The sequence below is a fragment of the Callithrix jacchus genome, chromosome 10 (assembly GCF_049354715.1).
Source record: "Callithrix jacchus isolate 240 chromosome 10, calJac240_pri, whole genome shotgun sequence".
Lineage (NCBI taxonomy): Eukaryota > Metazoa > Chordata > Mammalia > Primates > Cebidae > Callithrix > Callithrix jacchus.
The window spans coordinates 62,215,604-62,234,007 of NC_133511.1; the positions used below are offsets into that span (position 1 = coordinate 62,215,604).

Consider the following 18,404-nt stretch of genomic DNA (forward strand, 5'->3'; position numbering starts at 1 on the left):
ATTCAGCATACTGCCCAGCATATAATAGACATTCTGCAAATATTTAAATTATTTATACATTAAGAAATGGATGAATAGTAAGGTGTAACAACTTTACTAACTTGTTTAGTCAGTAGCAGAACTGGCGCTAGGAATAGACCCCGGGACTTCAGGTTTTCCCTGGTGACCCCCAAGTCTTTCCATTATTGCAGGTGTTTGTTGACATAAACAGTAAGGTCTTATACAGACATAGTTTTATAATGAGTTCAGAAATGGCTCAACAAAAGTGAAACCTGTGATAAATATCAGCTTATTTGTATTTCAGACCTTGATCTTTGTGATTTTGTTTTTCTTTGAGGGTCGATGACAGGTCATGAGATTGGAGAGACACATACAATAGTCAACGGTATGGAAAACATTTATTGAGGAAGTGATATTTTCAGATTACAGAACTAAATTGGGATCAATTTGGACTTTTTCAGTTAAGCCAAGCTGTTAGAATGTGTGTCTAAAGTTGGCCTGCTTATCATGTGTGTAATATTGCATTGGTTTAATCAGACCCTCTGATTTGTCAAATCCTTGCCAAAAATGGGTCCCATAGAAGGCAACCTGGGATTAGAATGCTTTTAAATGTAAGTCTCAAGTTTCTAAGGTAAACCATCTTCACTTAGCAGAACTAATTCCTTTAACAAGCATGTGTTGATTCCAACTGTGTGTCAGGCACTGTGCTAGGCTGGAGCAACAAAGAATAATAAAAAGAACCTTGTCTTAGAGGAGCTATTAAGTCATGTTCTCTCCCCAAATTGAACAACCACATAAGGAGATAATTTCTGTTAGAGGGGTTTGTGTGATCATCTAACAACAAAGGTCTGGTCAATAACAACAGTGACTGCATTAATCCAGTAGCATGCCAGGTTCTATTCTCAGCAATCTACATGTGTTACTTAAGTATTTGTTTATATTTGGGGAAGTTTTCCTTGTTTTATCTCTACATTTAGAAACTTTGACCTTTTTTGTTTTGTGGCTTGTCCTTTATTTGATTTAAAAAGTCATTATAGGGCTGGGCACAGTGGCTCACGCCTGTAATTCCAACACTTTGGGAGGCTAAGGCGGGCCTGAGGTCGGGAGTTCAAGACCACCCTGACCAACATGGAGAAATTCTTTCTCTACTAAAATTACAAAATTAGCCAGGCACGGTGTTGCATGCCACTAATCTCAGCTACTTGGGAGGTTGAGGCAGCATAATTGCTTGAACCCAGTAGGCAGAGGTTGTGGTAAGCAAAGATTGCGTCATTGCACTCCAGCCTGGGCAACAAGAGCAAAACTCAGTCTCAAAAAAGAAAAGTCATTATAATTACCTAGTAGCTTTAGATCTGACTCTATATATAATATATATAACAGAGAAGAGTTGTTTGCCCCATAAACATGTACAATTATTATTTGTCAAAAGGGAAATAAAAGTTATTAATATTAACAGTCTTACCTTTAGTTTCTCACTGACTCAGTGTATCTACTGAGATTCCCTTGTTACTATCTGTCCCTCAGGTAGTCTTCTCAATGGCGAGTCTTTTAGGGTGGAAGGATTCTTTCTTACTGGCTCTTGTTCCAGGACTCTACTTATTTCTAGTAGCCTGAATGGAGCAAAAATGTAAAAATAGGGAAGACTTGCTGAATCTTCATAACAAAGAATTTTTAAGATAAAAGGGAAAGGGGAGAACACAAATTTGAAACTGGTTTTGAAGGTTGGAGTGGGGTAGGTTGGTGAATGAGAGACCCTTGAGCAACTGTAGTATATGAGAGAATTGAGGAGGTGACAAGTGTGTTATGATTTTTATTTCTTCTTGTATCCATTGAGAAAAGTGTGAAAAGACCGGAATTACTCTTTTTTCACTTTTGATTGTTGGACTATCTTTCTACCCAGGACATCCACTTAGATTGCTGAGGTTTATTCAGGTTATACATACCGTGCCTCTCTACTTTAACTGCCTTTTTCTTTGCTTAGTAGTTTTTTGGCAAGTAGCTGATGAATGAGGAATTCTTAAATTCTTGTAAAGGGTTTTTCCTGAAAGAAAAGTTTTTTTAGACAAGGAGAGTGGGCATAGGGAATAATACCAACGTTAGGTACCCACTGTGGAACCTTTAGGGGCTGGTCAAATGTATTTGGCACAATTATTCTTTACTATGTCATCAACCAAAACTTGGATGTCTTTCTTATTTACTGCCATTGTTGTCAGAGCTGTAATCCACATCTCTTCCAGAGGTCATGGAAACTCTTCCTCTCTCAGCATCTCTAGTGGGTATCCTTGGCAGTCTAAAGCAGTCAGGGTGAGAGCTGAGAGAGAGAGAGAGGCTTAGGTGAAAGCACTTTGTAAACTTACGGAGGATGGTATTTTGTACAAAGCCTGGCACAGAGTGGACATTCAGTAAAAGTGCATTGAATAAAAAGAAGAGGAAAAAAGCAGACACCTTTTACTCAATAGCAGAAATCTCATCTCTCTTCTGCTTCCCCTACCTTGATCAGCCTTGATCAGGATAAGAGTACCTTGTGACATAGATTAATACTGTATGAGTAATAGTTCATATTATTTACTCTCATTTCTTTAAATAGCCCTACAAAATATAGTATGATTCTCATTTTATGTTTATGGGAATGAAAGTTTTAGAGGATTTATGTCACTTGCCCAAATATTACCCTTGTAATAAGAGATGGAACTGGGATTGGAATGCAAATCTGTCTAGCTTCAAAAACTTTTTTTCCCCCTTACCTTTCTAGCCAGTACAGCTGCCAGACTATATTTAGAAGTTTTGTGGGTCCTTCATGTGACTTTACTAATGGTCTTATGAAAAGCTGTCTCCCCTGAGAACTGGTGTTTGAAGTTCTTGGTTCATTCAGCAAACATGTGCTTAGGCCCAGCTATGAGCAAGAACTGTGCTAGGCACCAAAAGAAAATCCCATCCTCATGGAGCTGCCAGGGTAGTGAGTGATCGTAAATATAAATAATGTTGGGCAGAATGATGTTAGCGGTATAATGTGAGGTTGTACTGAAGGAGCACTGAGGAGGGACTGAATGAGGGAAGGAAAAGAATCAGCCTCTCTTATATAAGAGGCAGCCCCATGTCTGCCAGAGCCTAACATCTCTTAGCCACCTTAGCTCATTTAATCTTCACTATGACCATATAGTATCCTGGTTATATGGATGAGCAACGTACTTGGCATTTCACAATAAGGAACAGATGGATAGGATTTTCAAACTCAGAAATGTCTGGCTCCAAGTCCCTGCCCTTTTCATTAGACTACTGTGTATAGACTGAGTACAGGTTTTTCCCAATATATGTTTTTTAAATACATTGTGGTTAAAGTTCCATTCTATATGCAAGTGAATGTGTTGTGTAAGACTCAGCGTATCTACCGAGATTTCCTTGGTTCTGTCTGTGCCTCACAGTCTGCTTGCTTAGTGGTGAGTCTTCACATGCTGCTTTTGCCAGGTTTTCTAACAGTGCTGGCTGTCTCATCTTCTTTCAGTGAGGACTGGGCCTTGGTTTGGTCTCTGTTATGTCCATTGTGGAGAGAACTACAGCAGCTCATATGCCTAACCCCCATTTGGCCAGACCCTCGACTCTTCTGCCACTTTCAGGTTCAAACGTGGGGTATGTTCTTCCCCAATGACTATCTAGAGTGGCTGGGTAACCACAGCCTGGAAGTGGGGAGTGAGGGAAGTTGACATCTCTGACCAGTGCAGTTGGAGAAGGGAAGGAGCCAGCAGATAAATTGCTTCCTGTTTGCCTTTCTCCTCCACTTACCCCTTACACACACACACAGACACACACACACATACACACACACACACACGCACTATTCTAAGGTATAGTAGTTCTATTACAACCCATCCTGTAACCTTCTGAATGAGCAATTACGTGTTTTCATGTTAAGCTATAGCTGGTTTGTTGATGCATAACCTTAGGTTTCCTTTCCCTCGTATCCTTTCCTACCAATCTTTCCCCACTCTCTGCTCTGAGATTGTAATACCTGATAAACAGGTAAGCTTTCCCCTAAACTGTTTTTTAGAGAACTTGTGCGCAGTAGTATTATATTATTACATATTATTTAAAAAACAAATATCTTTCCCATCACAGACCCTTGCCCTGTTTACCCTGTTTTGTACCTTGTTATTTTTAATTTAGCATAAATTAGGTAAATTTGAGTACTTACATGTCAGACACTGTTCTACATCCATTAATGTGCACCAAAATCCTATGAGATACAGTAAACTATGGGTATAGTTCCATATCTGCATATATAGGTCAATTGTATTTTCTTTTTTTTTCCTTTTTTTAAGACGGAGTTTCACTGTTGTTGCCCAGGATGGAGTGCAATGGTGTGATCTTGGCTCACTGCAACCTCACTGAGGAGGCTGAGGCAGGAGAATCACTTAAACACCTCCCAGGTTCAAGTGAGTCACCTGCCTCAGCCTCCTGAGTAGCTTGGATTACAGGCATGTGCTACCACGCTTGGCTAATTTTGTATTTTTAGTAGAGACAGCATTTCCCCATTCTGGTCAGGCTGATCTCGAACTCCTGACCTCAGGTGATCTGCCCACCTCGGCTTCCCAAAGTGCTGGGATTACAGGTGTGAGCCACTGCACCTGGCCTGTATTTTCTTTTTTAAAGGAAAGATTATTGCTTTTGTTAAAATGGTACATGTTCATTATAAATCAAGAAATGCTTAAAAACACACACACACACACACACACACACACACACACACACCCCTCCAGATAACATATTGTGGTAATAACCTTTAGGTGAACAACATTCTGGGAACTCTCATGAACCTCAACTTTTCTCGGTATCTTTAGAGTAGCGTCAGAGTATACTACTATAATTTAACCAGTCTTCAGTTGATAAGCATTTACAATATTTTATTTAAAAAACATGCTGAAATGACCATCCCTATAAATGCCATCCTTAAAAATTGGTTTTTAAATCTGCTTTAAAACCATCCTTATAATGGGTTTTGAAGCTGGCATGTAAGATGTGTTTCTCTCCCATAAAATTTTTATTCAGATATTGAATAAAAATTCTTGTGATGAACTCACCTGTTTTGCAGAGGAAAGACTCTGGGCCAAAGCAAAACTAACAGCAAGATGATCTGCCCTTAGGTGATTCCTCTAATGAGAAAGAATGGGAACACAAAACACCATATAACAGATGCAAGTTTCACATCCCAGAGTTTTGATAACCAAAAGAAACCATAGGCCACACAGCTGATGAGAGGTACATTTGAGCTATTCTATTACATTTTAGATTTTAATTTTGCCACAGTAAATCATGGCGCAAATATAGCAGAGGCAGTGATTTATCATTAAGTTCGTATATGCTATAAACTAATCCAGTTAAAAGGCAACAGCACCATATTTTGAAGACAGGGTGACCAAGTTTCTAATGCAATGATGGCCAGTGATTAATACAATCAACTGGAGATCAGCAGGGTTGATAAATTTTCCTGGCATTGGGAATGACTTACCTGACTTTTTTTTTTTTTTTTTTTTTTTTTTTGAGACAGGGTCTCACTCTGTTACCCAGGCTGGAGTGCAGTGGCACAGTCATTGCTCACTGCAGCCTTGACCTCCTGGGCTCAAGTGATCCTCCCACCTCATCCTCCTAGGTAGGTGGGACTATAGGCACATGCCACCATACCCGGCTAATGTTTTTGAAATGTATTTGTAGATATGGGGTCTCTGTGTTTCCCAGACTGGTCTCAAACTCCTAGCCTCAAGCAGTTCTCCAACCTCAGCTTCCCAAAGTGCTGAGATTATAGGCCATGCTTGGCCTTATCTTTTAAGATGCTTTTCCAGGATCTGAAGTTGAAGATTTAAACCTATACAGTTGATTTTTTGCTATCTTTTTTTTCAGTTTGTTATGCTGTGTAGTTCTGTTATAAAGGTATGTAGTAAAAGACCAGCTTTTCTTAGGGTTCATTGGTCCTTTTCTCATTTGCTGTGCACTAATATTTAGTGAAATTTGCTTCTGAATATTACGCTTTGTTTCTATTTTTGTTAAAATATTTGTATTGTGACTGTGTAGTAATTTGTGTATATTTTAGATTGTAGCTTGCTTTTCAGCCATCAGTGCCGTATTTCAGTGACTGCTAGACAAACATGAATATAGGAAATTTTTTTGTTCAGGATAGTTTGCATAAAGTTTACTATCCTTCTAAATAGCAAGCCTATTACAGAGCAGATCAGAGTTACTCATATTCGTGAACAGTATTAATCTGTTGAATAATCAAACCATCAAGGCAGCTGCATTGGTAGAGTTGCTATTTATGGACTTTTTGGTTGAACAAAATAGTCTTGCCATTCTTAGCAAAGAAATACCCCAGCATGAGGCAACACATGGATGTGGCCAGTAAGTGCTGTGAGAAATGAACAAGGAATGGAAAATTAAGCACTGACATATTCTGAGATACTTTCTGAAGGAGCTCAGGCTAAATGCCCTCACCTCCTTGATACTGGCTCAGAGGCTGGATCTTGTGCCTCTTTCATCCCAGTAGTACTTGGTTTATAACACTGTGTGAGGTGACTGCATCTCTAAGCCAAAAATCATGATACATGTTCTAAGACAGGTAATAGACTGGTATCTTTGGCCTGAATTCCATCTATAAAGTGTTCTGCTTTGCCTGCAGTGTTAAACACTTTTCATTAGTTGTAGATTGATAAAAGCTGAGACCTCTTACATAAAATCTGTAAAATTTCTAACTTTCAGATCTGGGAACACTGGGCCAAAATTTCTACTTAGCAGCAATTAGCTGGAACTAGGTGGTAGCTGTCCACTTAAGCCAAAGCATATGCTTTGCAGTCTGCTGTATCACACACGCACACGCACGCATGCACACATACACCAGTCACTCATATATGTATCTACTTGGCCCTTTTTACTTCCAGACCATATGCCCTTTGAAGGCAGGATTTTTGTCTGTTTTGTTCATTGTTTTTTTCTCATGACCAGAATGTTGTCAAGTAGGTTAAAGGATATTGCTAGATGGAGGAAGAATGTATTTGTGACTCTTAGTCCAAGTTTATGGGGGAAAAAAAGACAGAATTTTTCAACTTGGAGCTCCTTCAGATATGTGAACTGTGTTCCCCTTTACTCCTGAGGTACTATATAGTTTAGGAATATAGCTTAGTATCATAGTTTTGTATATGAATTATCTCCCTTGTTAAATGGTAAATATACTGGGTTCAGGGACCTGCCTTGTACTGTTTTTGCATCCTTAAGAATACCTTGCACAAAATAGAGGGTTAAATACTCCTTTAAAAATTGGCGGATTTTTAAAATTTCTCATCTAATTTTGTGAATAAAGATGGGGAGATACTAATGAATATGTTGTGCTGGGAGACCATGAGATGGCCCATTCGAGTTACTTCTTCACTGTATTTTCCCATAGCCCTATCCCCAATTACATTCTATTCTCCATCCTGACTGTGATGAGGAATGGAATATAATTGGGGATAGGGGTATGGAGAAAATACAGTGAATATAGGTTTTTGATAATCCTTAACCCCTGCTCTTTGATAGCAGGGTAAATTAACCCCCCTTCCTCACTTTGTGCATATTCCATTTTAGTACTCTTCTCATCCTTTTTTTTTTTGACACAGAGTCTTGCTCTGTTGCCCAGCCTGGAATGCAATGGTGTGATCTCAGCTTACTACAACTCCACCTACTGGGTTCAAGCGATTCCCCTGCCTCAGCCTCCTGAGTGGCTGGGACTACAGGCACACGCCACTACAACTGGCTAATTTTTGTATTTTTAGTAGAGACAGAAATATAATTTTGCTATGTCGGCCAGGCTGGTCTTGAACTTGTGACTTCAGGTGATCCACCCACCTCAGCCTCCCAAAGTGCCGGGATTACAGGCATGAGCCACAATGCCCAGCTTATTTTAGTACTCATCATATTATGTTAAAGATCTTATCTCCTACAGTAGGCTGTGATTTCCACATCATGAAGAACTCTATGGTTTTTGTGTATCTAACAGCTAATATTTATGTTATAATGTTTGTGTGCCAACTCTGTATAAGCACTATTCTAGGAACTCAGTAAATGTTTGCATTGAATTCAGTTTGTGTTAGGGGTTGTATTAAAGCTCTACACCACCTTATAGTTTATAAAACGTGTATATTCATTGTCTCATTTGATTTGGAAATCAACTGAGTACTGCAAATGAGAAAAATCAAAGCCCAGGGAAAACTGTAACTGGTCCAGAATCACACAGCAGTTAATGGCTGAACATCCAGGCTGAACTTTGCCAGTGAGTGGCTGAATATTCACAAAATTCTGATGCCTCCATAGAGCGGGTTAGAATTATGGAGGACTTGTCATTCTTGGCTATGGAATTTGGACCTGTATATTGAAACATCAAGAGAAAGGGAAATGTTTCTTCATAAGTTATTTTTGAATAAAGACTTTTTGCCATCCGAGGCTTCATCCCCTGGAGCTCAACAATAGCATTCCTTGGGGGAGTGAGATGATGATGAATGGTCATTAGTTTGCTTGCCTCACCCAGATTCCATTCCTACCTCCCAGAATTTTCCCTGTTCCCACCCAGTTCCACAGTAACAATCAATCCCAATCAGTGGCTGTACTTCATTTTTTGGATCAAGGAATACCCCTCCCTTTTCTGTCTTCCTCCTTAGGGCTTTGAATAGGAGCCCTTTAATTGATGTTGACTAAAGAACTGGAGGCCAGCCCCTGCATACCGGGAATGCCAGTGGCTTTGTTAGTTGAGGAGAGCACTGCATTAGCAATGCCCTCTAAATCCCAGAGCAGGTGGAGGAAATCTAATTAACATTTAGTAAGCCAAGGTCCCTTGGGGAGTTTCTGATAAAGAAAAGGTCAGTGCAAACTGAGAAGGAACACTAATAGACTTCATTTTCCTAGTGGGAACTTTCTGAAATGAACTGGAAATTAGGTGAGCTGGATTCTAATGCCTACACTACCAGTGGCTTTTTAAGCATAGTCAAGTCCCTCTGCTTATCTGAAGTGTCAGTTTCTTGTCTGTGTCTAGTCCCTTACCATACTCTTTCCTATACAAATATTTGTTTCGTAAGAGTGGAAGGGAACTCAGATCATCAAGTCGCTATCACCTTGGGGTGACAGGTGCACCAAAATCTCAGTAATAGCTACTAAAGATCTTATTCATGTAACCAAACACCACCCGTTCCCCAAAACCTTATTGAAATAAACAAGATCATATAACTGCAGCTATACCTGTCCTTGTATTCCAAGCATAGCATTGCCACCTACTTGCAAAATACTATATTTTTTTAAAAAGGTGCTACCGCCTGGGAAACTTTTTCCAACATTCCATATGTCCAAATCTCACTCTATATCTACTGAATCTTCTGATAAGAGTAGATATGTAACAAATATGTGTAGTTTAGGAAAAATTTCCTAGGAAATTTTGATAAAATCCCTGGGTTTATGCTTTTTTGAAGAACTTAACCACATATAACAAACTCAAGGCCTAGCACAGTGTTTGTTTCCCATTGTAGTTGCTTAGTAATATGTTTGGAGGAGGATTTTGGGGGAATATTAAGTGAGAAGCTAGAGGTGGAATAATCATTGCACCAATGAGCATTTTACAAAATGGGGATTGAGATCTATTAGCGAGTGATGAAATCAATAGTAATGAGTTACTGCCAGCATTTTAAAAATGAAATAGAATACCAAAAGTAGCATGTAATGTATTGTGTCCAGTTAAGGATATTGAAATTTTTAAGTTCATTGTATTTATAGATACTGTGCTGCAATTTAAAAGACATTTCTTACTGGATTTTGATCAAAAGCCATTGACCTAGACAGGGATCTGTATTGGAGTAAAGATGGTTCTAAGGGGAAGGAGTATAGAGAAGCAATATGGGAGCCGGATGCAGTGGCTCATGCTTATAATCTCAGCACTTAAGGAGGCCAAGGTGGGAGGATAGCTTGAGCCTGGAATTTGAGAAGCAACATGGAAACAACACTAGGGAAAGTAGGTTCTAGTCTTTACCCAAGCTCTTTGACTTTGAGAAAAATCACATTTTTCTCCTGGACCTTAATATTCTTTGCTCATTGCCCTTAGTACCCTCTACCTAAATTCAACCCCACATCTGCTTGGCAAAAATTAACTCAAATATCTCTTCTTAACACCTGCCTGATTCTAGCATACAGTAAGTGCTTATAAATATATGTCAGATGGGTGAGAGCCTTTTCCTTAGGTCTGTAGTTACTTTCTCTGGGCTTGTATATCTCTACTCCATTTAAAACTCTATAGCTTTTTAAGAAAATATATTTCTAAGCTGGGCACAGTGGCTCATGCCTATAATTTTAGCACTTTGGGAGGCTGAGGTAGGTGGATTGCTTGAGCTCAGGAATTTGAGACCAGTCTAGGCAACATGGGCAAAACCTCACTTTACAAAAAATACAAAAATCAGCATGCCATAGTGGTGTGTATCTATGGTCCCACCTACTCAGGAGGCTGAAGTGGGATGATCACTTAAGCCCAGGAGGTCAAGGCTGCGGTGAGTTGTATGTGTCCCACTGCACTCCAGCTTGGGCAACAAAGTGAAACCCTGTCTCAAAAAAAGGAAAGAAATAAAATATAGGAAATTCCATTTGACCCAGCAATCCCATTACTGGGTATATATCCAAAGGACTAGAAATCGGTCTACCATAAGGACACATGCACACGAATGTTCATTGCAGCACTGTTTACAATAGCAAAGACCTGGAACCAACCCAAATGCCCATCAATGATAGACTGGACAGGGAAAATGTGGCACATATACAGCATGGAATATTATGCTGCAATCAAAAATGATGAGTTTGTGTCCTTTATAGGGCCATGGATGAATCTGGAGAACGTCATTCTCAGCAAACTGACACAAGAACAGAAAATGAAATACCGCATATTCTCACTCATAGGCGGGTGATGAACAATGAGAACACATGGACACAGGGAAGGGAGCACTACACACTGGGGTCTATTGGGGGGAATAGGGGAGGGACAGCATGGGGAGAAATGCCAAATGTGGGTGAAGGGGAGGAAGGCAGCAAAACACACTGCCACATGTGTACCTATGCAACTATCTTGCATGTTCTGCACATGTACCCCAAAACCTAACACGCAATTAAAAAAAGAAATAAAATATATTTCTTTTTATCTTTTACTAGATTGTGGTCCCCTAGAAAGCAGACATTTTTGTTCATCTGTGTATTCTCAGTACTTACGACAGTGCCCGATATGTAATAGGTGCTTCATAGATGTTGCAGTGAATACACATTTTTAAGAGGAGCATGTAGTAGATGACTCACAAAATATTTATTGAGCACCTACTATATACTAGGCAATGTGTTGGGGAGGGGAAGAGGTACAAACATATGTAAGAGACCGTCTTCCCTTGAGGAATTTAGAGATTAATTGAAGAATAAGCACACAGAATTGCTGACAAAGCCATTAGAGTTAGTATCTAGCTATGTCATTGCTTATGCAGCTCATGTGTAACTTCTCATTTCTGTACTTGAGTATTATTGGTCACTAGAACCAGACAGGAAGAATGCCTTTCCATTCTGATTAATTTACTCAGGAATTAAGTAAGAAATTGTGCATCTGATATGGTGATCTAGTTCCAAGGAAGGTTAACTTGGGTTGGCAAAAGGAGCCTCATCCTTTTTATATCAGTTACTGGGAGGCTGTTTAAAAATCTCCCGTTATGTCAATGGACTCGTCACTTTCTACTTGTAGTAATGGTAATTCTTGCTTTATATATTTTCAGGCCATATTTCTAGGTACACATACTTTTTAGAAGTACATGACTTCCTAGGCCTTTGAACCTCCTATCTTTGTGAAGTGACCAACCTCTTTGCCTTTTAACCTTAATATCTTCTTTGCCTTTGCCTTTTTTACCTTAATATCTTTTTTGCTTGATAGTCCTATAGCTGCAGCAGCATTCTTTTGAGTAATGTATATGTGTATACTTTATGTAATTTTTTCCATCCTTTGACTTCAGCCTACCTGTGCTTTTTTTTTTTTTTTTTTTGAGACGGAATTTCATTCTTGTTACCCAGGCTGGAGTGCAATGGCACGATCTTGGCTCACCGCAACCTCCGCCACCTGGGTTCAGGCAATTCTCCTGCCTCAGCCTCCTGAGTAGCTGGGATTACAGGCACGCACCACCATACTCAGCTAATTTTTGTGTTTTTAGTAGAGACCGGGTTTCACCATGTTGACCAGGATGGTCTCGATCTCTTGACCTTGTGATCCACCCACCTTGGCCTTCCAAAGTCCTGTGACTCTTATATTTTAGGTGTATCTTTAAAAAATAGTATGTTGTTAGGTTATGTTTTAGTTGAGTCTGACAAGTCTGTCTTTTAACTTGGGAATTTAGTTAACTGACATTTATTGTGGTTAATACAGTGAGAGTCTTCATCTTTTAAATGGTGAATTATATTGATTTACATTTCTTGTGATTATGGAAGTGTTTTGATTTATTGTAACCATGTAGTATTGTACCTTATACTGAATTTTTCTATTCTTATTTTTTTTAAACTTACCTTTTGGATTATTTTGTTTCCTTTTTCTAAGTTTCTTTTTATCCCTCTGATTATGGAAGTTACACTCTGTCTACTTCAATAGAAGTTATTCTAGATATGTTATACTTATTAAAATGTTTAAATTTAATAGATATACATACCCATGGTTTATACACTAAATATTTGAAACATATACTGTGAGAAGTCACCTCTCTATCCTTCTGCCTCCATCTGCTCAGTCTACTACCCCAATGTATTTGTCTTTATATGTTAGCTCATATATTCTAATACAGATGATAAATATACATATATATTGTTTAACTCCTCCATTTATACAAACAAAGGACAACTTCCTCTATACTTGCTTTTTTTACTTCATAGTATATCTCAATGTTTTTTCTATGTTGAAACATGAAGAGTTTTCTTCCCCATGCCTTTATAAAAAGCAGCTGAGTGGTATTACATCAATTGGCGAAGGCATAACTAAGTCTTTATTGATGGCCATTTATACTGTTTCCAATATTACTCCTTTAAATAGATCACAAAATGCATATATGTCATTGTGCATATGTTAGTTTATCTCTAGGATAAATTTCTGGCATTGCCTGGTTAAAGGACATATGTTGTTGTTGTTGTTGTTGTTGTTATTATTATTTTGAGACGGAGTTTCGCTCTTGTGACCCAGGCTGGAGTGCAATGGCACAATCTCGGCTCACCGCAACCTCCACCTCCTGGGTTCAGGCAATTCTCCTCCCTCAGCCTCCTGAGTAGCTGGGACAACAGGCACGTGCCACCATGCCCAGCTAATTTTTTGTATTTTTAGTAGAGACGGGGTTTCACCATGTTGACCAGGATGGTCTCGATCTCTTGACCTCGTGATCCACCCGCCTCGGCCTCCCAAAGTGCTGGGATTATAGGCGTGAGCCATCGCACCCGGCCCAAGGACATATATTCTTAAACTTTTGATAGATTATATGTAATTTTGCCACATTGCCATCCAAAGGGTTTCTGACTATTTACACTCCTGCCTGCTTTCCCACAGTGTTTCCAAGATGGTTACCAAACTTCTGGATTTTTTTTGCCCATCTAATAAAAGTAACATTTCAGTGTATTTTTAATTTGTATTCCTTTTGTAAGTCAATGTTGATCTTTTCACATGTTTAAAAGATCATTTTATTTTTCTGTGAACAATCTGTTGATATTCTTTGCTCATTTTTTTGCAGGGTTCATGGTCTTATTGATTTGTAAGAACTCTTTATGTAAGAGATTAGCCCTTTGTAATAGGAATTGTGAAGTATAGCAAAATATTTATAACTTCTAACCCAAATTATCATTTTTTTCCTTGTTTTGCCTATATGGATTTGGGGGGGGTGTGTGTTGGTTGCCATGCAGGATTTGAAAATAGTTTTCATTTTTAGATTTATAGATTTTTGTGTAGTCACTGTAACAATCATTATTATGGCTTCTGGATTTTAGGTAGTAGACTTTCCTACTTACAGGTTATAAAAGATGTGCTATGTTTTATAATTTCATTTTATATTACATTTAAATCTCTGATCCAGTTGGAATTTTTCCTGATCTATGCTTAGAGGTACAGGTTCAACTTTGTTTCAGCTTTATTTGTAACAATGTCATTAAATCTTTCCCATGGATTTGAGGTGCTACTTCTATCATACATAATCTAAGCATTTTATTCATTAGTAACCATTTGTGAACTCAACTAAATATTCCATTGGTTGGTGTGTGTGTGTATATATATATATAATATATAGCAATACACTTTGTTTTGATTAATGAGGTATGTTTTACCATATGGTTGTAATTGTGTCCTCTTATTGCTGTTCTTGTTTTTCTTTAGGAACTTTACAATTATATTCTCTTATTTAAAACAAATGTGGTGTTTTTTTTTTTCTTTGAGACTGAGTTTCCCTCTGTCGCCTAGGCTGGAGTGCGGTAGCACAATCTCGGTCCACTTCAACTGCCGCCTCCCAGGTTCAAGCTATTCTCCAGCCTCAGCCTCCTGAGTAGCTGGGACTACAGGCACATGCCACCATGCCCCACTAAGTTTTGTATTTTTAGTAGAGACAGGGTTTCACTATGTTGGCCAGGCTGGTCTCTAACTCCTGATCTCAAGTGATCCACCTCCCTCAGCCTCCCAAAGTGCTAGGTTTACAGGCATGAGCCACCACACCCGGCCAAAAATATGATGTTTTTATTGAGTTTATGTTAAATTAATAAATTCACTTAGGGAGAATTGAGCTCTTTATCAGCACATATATTGTAATTTTTTTAATGTGGCCTAAAGTACAGCAATATATTTACTCTATTCGTTTCTTTTTTCTTTTTTTGTATTTTTTGTAGAAACAGGGTTTTTTCATGTTGCGCAGGCTGGTTTTGAACTCTGGGGCTCAAGCAATCTGCCAGCCTTGGCCTCCCCAAATGCTAGGATCACAGGCATGAGCTATCACGCCAGGTCTGTATTAGTTTCTTGTAGTTCCTGTAACAAATGACCACATATTTGTTGGCTTAAGACAATAGAAATTTATTCTTTCACAGTTCAGGAGACCAGAAGTCCAAAATCCAAGTGTCACAGCATTGTGTTTCTTCTGAAAGCACAGGGGAAAATCTTTTTTTTTTTTTTTGAGACGGAGTTTGCTGTTGTTACCCAGACTGGAGTGCAATGGCACGATCTCGGCTCACCGCAACCTCCGGATTCAAGCAATTCTCCTGCCTCAGCCCTCCCGAGTAGCTGGGACTACAGGCACGCACCACCATGTCCAGCTAATCTTTCGTATTTTTAGTAGGGATGGGGTTTCACCATGTTGACCAGGATGGTCTTGATGTCTTGACCTCGTGATCCACCCGCCTCGGCCTCCCAAAGTGCTGGGATTATAGGCATGAGCCACCGCACCTGGCCAGCACAGGGGAAAATCTTTTGCCTCTTTTGGCTTCTGGTGGCTCCAGATGCTCCTTGGTTCATGGTTGCATCACTCCGTTCTCTGTCCATGGTTACACTGTCTCTTCCTCCTCTCTCTTGTGTCCCTCTATCTGTTCTCCCTCCCTCTTCTGTCTCTCTATGTGTTCTTCCTCTCTCTCTATGTGAATACATATGATTACATTTAGAATTTACCTGAATTCTCCAAGAGAAGTGCTGTCTGTGAATATTATCTTATGTAACCCAAGGGTCTGTCACTCTTAATCACATCCTATGCCATGTAAGGTAATATTCACAGGTTCCAGGGATTAGGACATGGGCATATCTTTTGGGGAGCGAACATTCAATGCACTACACCCTTCTTCCAAATAATATAAGAATCTTTGCATACCTAAACTTGAATCATTCCTCCTAACTTATGTTATTGTTGGCCAGTATTTTCTATTTTATTTATACCCATATAAAGTAATATTCTTGTTTTACACTGGAAGTGTTCATACTTCCCACATATTTATCAATATCTGTGTTCATCTTTGTTTTCTTTTATGTCGGACCTTCCATCTGGGATGATTTTTCTTCCTAAAATAAATCCTTTAGAATTGCCTATATATCTGTGGCAGTCTGTTTTTGTCTGAAAATATCTTTATTTTGCATTCATTGAGTTTCATTGGCTATTGACTTCTGCATTGAAAGTTATTTTTTCTTACCACATTGAAAAATTATTCCTTGATCTTCTAGATGTCACTGTTGCTGTTCAGGAGTTAGCTGATAGTCTAATTGACATCCTTCTGCAGATGATCTCTTGTTTCTCTTTTAATGTCTTCTTTTTGTCTTTTCTTCAGTTTCATTACAATAGGTGATTTCTATTTATCCTGCTTGACTTTTGTTGAGCTTACTGGATATGAGATTTGATATTCTTTCAATGGTTCTGAAAATGTATAAAGGCATGGAATAATACCTTTCTCTCCCTCTCTTATTTAATTATTTAACTTTAGTTACAAGATTAAATATATATGTTAGACTCTCTTACTCTATCATCCATGTCTCTTAAATGCTCATATTTTTCATATCTTTAGTTCTCGGTCACATTCTATGGAATTTCTTTGGATTGCTCTTCCAGTTGACTAACTCTTTAGCTCTGTCTAATCTGCTGTTTAACTTAACCATTGACTTTTTCATTTCAATTAGAATTTTCATTTTTGGACATTCAGTTTGGTTTGTTTTCATAAGTAGTTCTTTTTAATACTCTCTTTTTCGCTAATTTTTTTCAAGTCTTCTAAATCATAAAAATCTTATATTCTGTCTCTAATTTCAATATGTGAAGTCTTTGAAGATGTGATTCTGTCATCCGTTTTTCCTTGCTGTCATTTGTTATGGTATTATGGCTTATTTCCATGTATGTTTTTGGTTTACCTTTTTTTTTTTTTTTGGAGACAGAATCTCGCTCTGTCGCCCAGACTGGAGTGCAGTGACACAATCTCAGTTCACTGCAACCTCCACCTCCAGGGTTCAAGCAGTTCTCCTGCCTCAGCCTCCCAAGTAGCTGGGATTACAGGTACCCATCACCATACCTGGCTAATTTTTGTGTTCTTAGTAGAGACGGGATTTCACCATATTGGCCAGCTCGTCTTGAATTCCTGATCTTGTGATCTGCCTGCCTCAGCCTCCCAAAGTGCTGGGATTACAGGTGTAAGCCACCATGCCCGGCCTGTTTTACTCAAGAGCAAATGTTCCTTAGTAATTTACCTGTGGAAGCTATTTGATTCCTACGTTAAACATTTATTAGAGACAGCTGCTTCCAGTAGCCTCAGGATATTATTAATCCTAGACTGCTTTTAGATCTTCACTTGAAGTAGCATGAATTTGGTCACAAACTTGCATTAGAGCCAGATTTTGGTTACAGACTTTTAGGAGAGACATTACTTCTTTTCTAGTGGTCAAGACAGGTCATTTTTTTTTTATGGTCCCTTTCAGTGCTGCAGATATATTGCTCACATGTCAAATAGTCATCACAGTTGTCACTAGTGTTTCTTATTACCTCAGGGCAAAAAATGGCTTTGGTACTGTCTTTTCAGGATTTCTGCTTTCACTTTTTTTTTTATTGTGATGAAACATATATAACGTCAGAATTATTTATTTATTTTTTTATTTATTTTATTTTTTTGAGATGGAGTTTCGTTCTTGTTACCCAGGCTGGAGTGCAATGGCGCGATCTCGGCTCACTACAACCTCCACCTCCTGTGTTCAGGCAATTCTCCTGCCTCAGCCTCCTGAGTAGCTGGGATTACAGGCACACGCCACCATGCCCAGCTAATTTTTTGTATTTTTAGTAGAGATGGGGTTTCACCATATTGACCAGGATGGTCTCGATCTCTTGACCTCGTGATCCACCCGCCTCGGCCTCCCAAAGTGCTGGGATTACAGGTTTGAGCCACCGCGCCCGGCAATATCAAAATTATTTTTAAGTGAACAGTTCAGTGGCATTAAATGTATTCACATTGTTGCATGACCATCACCACTATCCGTCTCCAGAACTTCTCATTTTATACAAAACTGAAACTGTATACCCTTCAAACAGTTACTTCCTATTGCCCACTACTCACCCACCCCTAATTCCTGGCAACCATTGTTATAATTTCTGTCCTTATGAATTTGACTCTAGGTACCTTATATAACTGGGATCATACAGTATTTGTCCTTTTGTGACCAGCGTACTTCACTTAGCGTAAGTCTTCAGAGTTCATCCATGTTGTAACATTTCAGAATGCCATTCCTTTTAAGGCTGAAATCATATTCCATTGTATCTATACACCACGTTCTGTTTATCCACTCATTGTCAGTGAACATTCGGGTCGCCTCCACCTGCTTTCATTTAACATTTGTTCTCTGTAGATTACTTCTTGACCTCATGACTCAT

General features: G+C 38.9%; 1 protein-coding gene and 1 long non-coding RNA gene across 4 annotated transcripts in view; one reads left to right on the top strand and one right to left on the bottom strand.

The window, feature by feature from the left end:
* Nucleotides 1-18,404, top strand: part of GAB2 (GRB2 associated binding protein 2) — a 209,631-nt gene that overhangs the window by 43,964 nt on the left and 147,263 nt on the right. The window contains exon 2 of one of the 3 annotated variants that reach the window (XM_054241862.2): nt 5,543-5,644. The exons of the other annotated variants lie outside the window; for them this stretch is intronic. The gene's annotated coding sequence lies outside the window, so the exon portion shown is untranslated. The remainder of the gene's footprint in view (nt 1-5,542; nt 5,645-18,404) is intronic. 3 annotated transcript variants of the gene reach the window in all.
* LOC118145776 (uncharacterized) lies at nt 1,472-18,233 on the bottom strand. The gene is made up of 4 exons (XR_004731205.3): nt 18,154-18,233; nt 5,076-5,147; nt 1,944-2,041; nt 1,472-1,610 (listed from the first exon to the last, which is right to left on the bottom strand). It is a non-coding gene; the product is annotated as an uncharacterized LOC118145776 (long non-coding RNA).